The sequence below is a fragment of the Aedes aegypti genome, chromosome 2 (genome assembly GCF_002204515.2).
Source record: "Aedes aegypti strain LVP_AGWG chromosome 2, AaegL5.0 Primary Assembly, whole genome shotgun sequence".
NCBI classification, from domain to species: Eukaryota; Metazoa; Arthropoda; class Insecta; order Diptera; family Culicidae; genus Aedes; species Aedes aegypti.
In genome coordinates, this window is record NC_035108.1 from 379420889 (window position 1) to 379427437 (window position 6549).

Sequence of the window (6549 nt, forward strand, 5' to 3'; positions counted from 1 at the left end):
GGTTGATGTCCACTTGGATATAGCTCCGGATAATATTTACATGATTGGAAATACAAACATGACTGACCATGCTTTCCGGAACCAGTTTTACGGAAATGGTCATATTTCTGAAGATTTCCAACCAATCTTAATGCGTCCGGTGGCATTCAACTTCCTATTAGTTCTAGTTTCTAGGAAAATTGCAAACATCTATCTAACTTTACACCGCACAAAAATACAAGCGACAGAAAAAATGACATTTGGACATGACCTCAGAAAATCCGGAACATCTCCGGTGTCCAGTGGCCAATATGCATGGCCAAGGAAGTTCCTAAAACTGGACCAAATTTGCCGTCGACTGCTTCCAGATGCATCCAATTTCATCCATTTTTCATAAAGTTATGAGCATTTGAATTTGGGCAAAATTTTGCCTATCTCAATCATTTTGCCTATCCCCTGTAGTGAATTATTGAACTTACCTGCTTAGTGTTGAAAGTACATGCTAGAAGAACATCATACTTACCTAGTGTTGACCAGTCTGAAAGGAAATTAGTTAAAAAGAAGATTCTACTCACCTGCTTTGGCGTGGCCGTGCACCCGGAAAGGAAAGTGCTGAAAATTCCCACTGTGAACCGCTCCTATCACAAACTCCATTATTCAAAGAGCGATTGAGGTTAACGATAGAAATACATCACAAAATACAAAAATCAGAAATGAAAGACATTTTTTGCAACGTATAACATTGATTTCTCATATATCATGCAATTTATTCGATCGATGAATTTGTTCCGCCGACGTCTTGTCCCAAATTTTCTAACAAACCAAAAATAAAATCTCTACTTCTAGATGACCATCCATCACGGAAATCGCTGCAGCGGGCAAAGAACTCAAAACAGCAAATTATCGTCGTCATCCTAAAATCTGCATCGAGATAAGCGATTGTTAAGATCATTAGATTTAGTGCACAGTGACTTGTCTACTAACGTTACTTACGTGTTGAGAAGTTCACAAATCTCATTAGTTTTCACTTCACTTTGAACGATAATAAATTGAAATAGAAAAATAGCACTTTTGCATTACGGACAAGCATGTGTAATATTTACACATTATTGCTATCAGTTAGGATATATAAAGTATACTTCATAATGCGGCTGTTAGGGAGCTGGTCCTTTTCCTTCCTTAGAGTGGACTGTATTTGGTAGCGATTCCTTCTAGTGGCTGAGGTGGACGTCCAGCGAAATTATTTGGCGGTCTCCTCGGGTTTCATCCACAAAACTTAACACATCCTTTCACAATTACACAATTATTTTAGTGCAGTACACATTACATCAACCACTTATATTCAAACAACTACAACATTTATTACACTACATTAAACATATATTGGTTTTGGATTATTTCTTGGCTCCGTCTATCGGTTGAATGAGCGATCACTCGATGTTCTCGTCCTCGGGTGTAGCATTTCTTCCTCGATAAGGATTCTTGGACCGAGGGGTCCGTCAATGTAACACAGCACTCGAACAGGGGCTAAAGTAGCCTTTTTCTGTTATTGGGAAATACTTTTTTTGACAACTCCATACTGACGATAAAAAAGGGTACAAGAAACCCATTTTATTGGTACTTTTATGTTACCGTGTAGGTCGGCGGCGATTTAGATAATCGTTGCTAGGTGTCCTATGATTGTTTTGTGTTACCGCATTTGGAGCACATTTGGTCAAGATCTGCTCTTCAAATGCGAACAGCAATAACAGCGAAGGGACAATAGCTTAAAAAATGTATTATACGCTTCACTGCTCCGGAAGGTCCTGACTTCTATAACATCTGAGAAATATCACCCATCAACCAAAACGTTGTCTATTTGGGAGCAGGCATTGCCGTTCGAACTGCTTATTCTATGACATTTCACTGAAAACCATTTCCCGGAATGCACCAGTAATAAACAGCACGCAGATCGTTTTTTTCGCGGTGTGAATGTTAGATTTGTTAAAAAAGTGCTAATATTCGTAGCAATTACGCGCAAATTGCGCGCAATCATTGGTGGAAAACGGTGAACAAAGCCTGTTCGTGCGTTACAGAAAAGTGCTACCGCAAGGATGATTGGTTTTGTGCGAGTGTGTTCTTGCTTTCTGTGCTCACAATCACCCGTACTCGATTACTGTAGAGAGTATCGCAACATTTCATTTTGTCCGATCAGATTCCACGTGATATTTCCAATATTTGACCCCATACATCGGTAATTGCATTAGTTTGAAATCCGTCTATTATAATAATAATCCGTCCTATAATTTACAAAAAAGGCAATGAACGAAAAAAGAATGGCTTGCGATTGCGAACAAACTTTGATCATCCAGCAATCACGCTCTTTTCACATTTATTTTGTTCTGATTCTCCGATGCAAGAATCTGTGAGTAAATCGGTCGTTGATGGTTCGTGAGCGTGTGAGCATGACTCATAACTTAACTTTGGCTCATTTTGCTTAAACGGCATGATGATTTCCACTACAGCTAAGGGTCGCGGATTCCAATCCTACCGGACGAGCACGAGTTACTAATTTAGCGTTTGAGCAATGCCAAATTCATGAGCTTTTATGGTCACATAGAGTTGGGAAGCTTCCCAATCTAACAAAATTGGCATGCGAGGTGATTGTCAAATATGTCAAAATTAAAAATTATAATTTTTAAATTAAAGGTTAATTTAATCAAAGATATCCTAGGCATAACTTCACCAGAATAAAACGAAAATGCACCTACAGAAAAAATTCCAGACAGTACAAATACAGTACAGTGCTTAAAATGTCTTAAAGCTATTCAAATAAGTCTACAATCGGAAACCTTCTGAGGAGATCTGAGATTTAGGAAATCGGTATACATTCAGCTGATGCAAATTTTGACGTTTTTGCTCCCCTAAGCTTAAATGATGTAAATTATGATGAAAATCATTCTCCCAATTTTTCCCTCTACTCACTACTCTACCAAATCTTCGGAAAAGTTGTGTTCGAGTTGTGGGTATTGAAACGCAGCTTGCATGCTATAAAGTTGTGTTGCGGATGAAAGTATATTGAAACATAACATTAAAATTGGCATTTTTGAAGAAGTTGCATGAGTTTGTTTTAAAAGTTGCAGAACACATCCTGATAAACTTCACTTCATTGATGCTTGCGGAACACAGTTGCAACAAATCTCGCCGTTTCAACAATATTAGACTTCTAACACGAGATGAAATTCAAGTTCATTGGAACGACAATTGAAGCTTATAAGCTTTTGATTAATATGCAATGGAACTAGGTACGCTACTGATGCTTTTTTTTATACTTCTTTGAAACCATTTTAGGATGCATTTCTTTAAAAAGTGTTTCGTGTGCTGCTTGGAAAGTCTTATTTACCGATCTACGTAGGCCTTATCTACTCTGAAACAAGCGTTGAAGTAATGAGAGCCATGAACAAGTTTTTAAATTTACTATTTCAACTACGATTGAGCAATCATGAATACTTTTCATTTGCTTTGCTTCATTTAAAGAGGGAACTTTATATAACCGTGCGGTAAGCGTTCGCGCTTGACTATCTCCAGATCCTTTTTCAGATTCTGACCTGCTGCAAGTTTTTAATCATGATATAGTTATTTTTACTGTTCAACAATGCTTTTGGTAAAATTGAATGCACAAAATATTCGAAATAAATGCGAATTTAGTCTGCACAAATCAAGTGGTATGTCTATTAAACTTTACCCTCTGATATAGTATTTTAAACCGCAACACTGTTTTCAGTGTAGGCTCTCATTAATCTATTAGTGGGTTTTGTTAAGGAAAATTTTATCATATACTATTGTTGAATACATTCTGTCTTTTCTACGAACCATCCTCTTATTTTCATGATATATTTTGATAATATTTGTTGGCAAAATTTTCCACTTCATTCACGGAACGTTTTTGTTTATTCATAAAACATGATATGAATTATAATAGTTCATAACTTAATTTATCATGGAGCAATTTCAGATTTACTTTGCTTATACATATTTGCAAAATCCTTTTGCCCTGTAAAGGCTTGCTGATAGTTCTAGTAACAAGCACATGTTTTCATCATTTTTCAGCACATGTACGTTGTGTAACTGTCATATCATCCCTATCCACTGTTGTAGTAGGTAACGAACCAGTGGGCAAAATCTTGGTGCAGGAGAACGGGGTCCAGGTTGGAGTTATCGAGCGCATCGTGTTGTTATCATGCTTGCCTTCAGTTGAAGAGTTGGGGAGGTCCCATGTCGCCCTTGTGTGATGAAATATTCACACATACACAGACAGAACTATTTTGTGCACAGACCCACACACCCCTCGAGGGTTGCCAGTGTTGCGCGAGCGGATTGTGAAGAGAGCTGATTGAATTTCAAATCGTTATAAAAATTTCAAAAAGTGCATTCCAGAATCGGGGGTGCTCTCGGAGGAGCTGGTTCTGGTTCTGTCTTGTTGATATCGGAAAGAAAATGGACAGTCACAATCAGCTTGGTGGGGGTGGAACGGGGACACTTTGGGACGAAATTCTTTCATGCACTAGAAATATGATATTCCTTCAAGCAAAACAAATCCAACAATCCCAAAGCGACGTGTTCGTGGAAAGAATGCAAGACAAAGGAACATGTGTGTGGTACATCAGGATCTGTTCAGATCAGCAAGTTGAAAATTGTCCCAATAAAGAAGATGAATTGTGTTTTCATATGAACACTTGATGAAATCAATTGACTGGTTGAAAATTGATATTGCTACGATGAATAAGACATTTAAAGTAGAATGCAATATCAGTCATAGGATAATAACCAATTGTAACTATGTAAAAAATAAGCTATTGAAAAAAAGAGGCTTATATTCGATGGATGTAATTTACAGTGCCGTGGAGATATGGTTTCAAATATTGTTGCATGGATGTTAAATGCATGATTTGCGGAGGTTCTTATCTGTTATGAGAGAAACAAAAAAAAGACCAAAAACTTTGTATATGCATTGCACATTAGGTCAATTTTTGGAGTTACCTTTCACGCAAACGAAAGAAATGGAACGATTATTTACCCGTTATTCTGTAGACAGAATCTCAAAAACATGTAATATATCTGTTAACGAACGCTTCATTAATAATCATACCCAATATAGTTATTTATGCAACAAGTTGCAAAATGATGATTTTTTCAGCACGAGTTGTACATTTATCCAACGAGGCTCGCCGAGTTGGATAATTACAACGAGAGCTAAAAAAATCGAGTTTTGCAACGAGTTGCATACAACATTTTTTGCTATTACGAAAAATGCCGTTTAAGCTGAGTCATTTCCAGAAGTACAAACAAACATTTCAACAGAAACCACGTGGGCATACATCCATGTGTAGTATCATTTCAGTATTTTACAATCGCGTAGGCTGCGACATAGTATCTACGAATGACACAAATTTTCTAGTTCACATCAATGTGACATCATACTGACCCATATCCCTTGTTGGAGGGTAGAACAGGTAACTGTACGCCCCCAGTAGCGGGTTCTGCTGTCACCTCTACGAATGCTGGACGATCCGTTCCTAAACCAGTATCGGTCAATCGTTAGAAAATGCAGTTCGCCGAAAATTGATTTTTCTCAGTATCCATGGAAGATACCATGCTTCGGAAGTAGGGCGCATTAGAACGCATCCGAGTGCGAATCGAATGCGCCACTTTCGAAGATGTCTCGCATAGATTCTGAGAAAAATCCAAATTCGGAGTAACTGATTCTAACTTTTTATCGCGCCGACAAAATCACCAGTCTTGCATGTGGATCGCACATCAGATATAGAATCAGATGCTATTGCAGAATAGACTTGGATATTTGGCAGACGCCTTTCAACCAGAACTGAAAAGTGCTTCTTTTGAGCACCGAAACCAGTGCAAAACTCGATTTTTTCAGCACTCGTCGTATTTATCCAACTCGGCGAGCCTCGTTGGATAAATGTACGACTCGTGCTGCAACTTGTTGCATCAATAACTATTTAACTCAAGAGCGGTCGCGCATTCAACCACCGCCAGCGCCCCCTCGCTTGAGCTGTGTATGAAAAGCGAGCTTTTTTCAAGGTGCGTGTACTCAGTACACGCATGCTTGTAATACTAGTTCACAAGCAACTTTTTTTTCCCTACGGGTAACCGTTCGATTTTTTCAAATTCAAATGGAAATGCCTTTGCTTATGTCACCGCAGCACTGTGTTTTATTTTCTCGATTTCATGTGCTTTTTGAATAGCGCACAAACCGTTGATTTTAGCGATATAGTTTGTTCCGAGAAGTTTCTTGGTTTATTAAAGCGCAACTTTTGACGAAAAAAGTTTTGTGATCAATCCACCTAGCAGTGAGATAGAAAAACTATTTTTTCAAAACATTTAGATAGACATATGGTGTCTTCGGCAAAGTTGTAGAATTGGCAATTTGAACTTTGTCGAAGACACGATTTTCCTATCTTTTATATTTTTTGAGATATATGCCGTTGTATGTGAATGGCCCCTAAAAATCATATTTTTTGTCATAACTTTTTTCCAAGATTTTTAACATTTTTTGTGTTTTCTACAAAG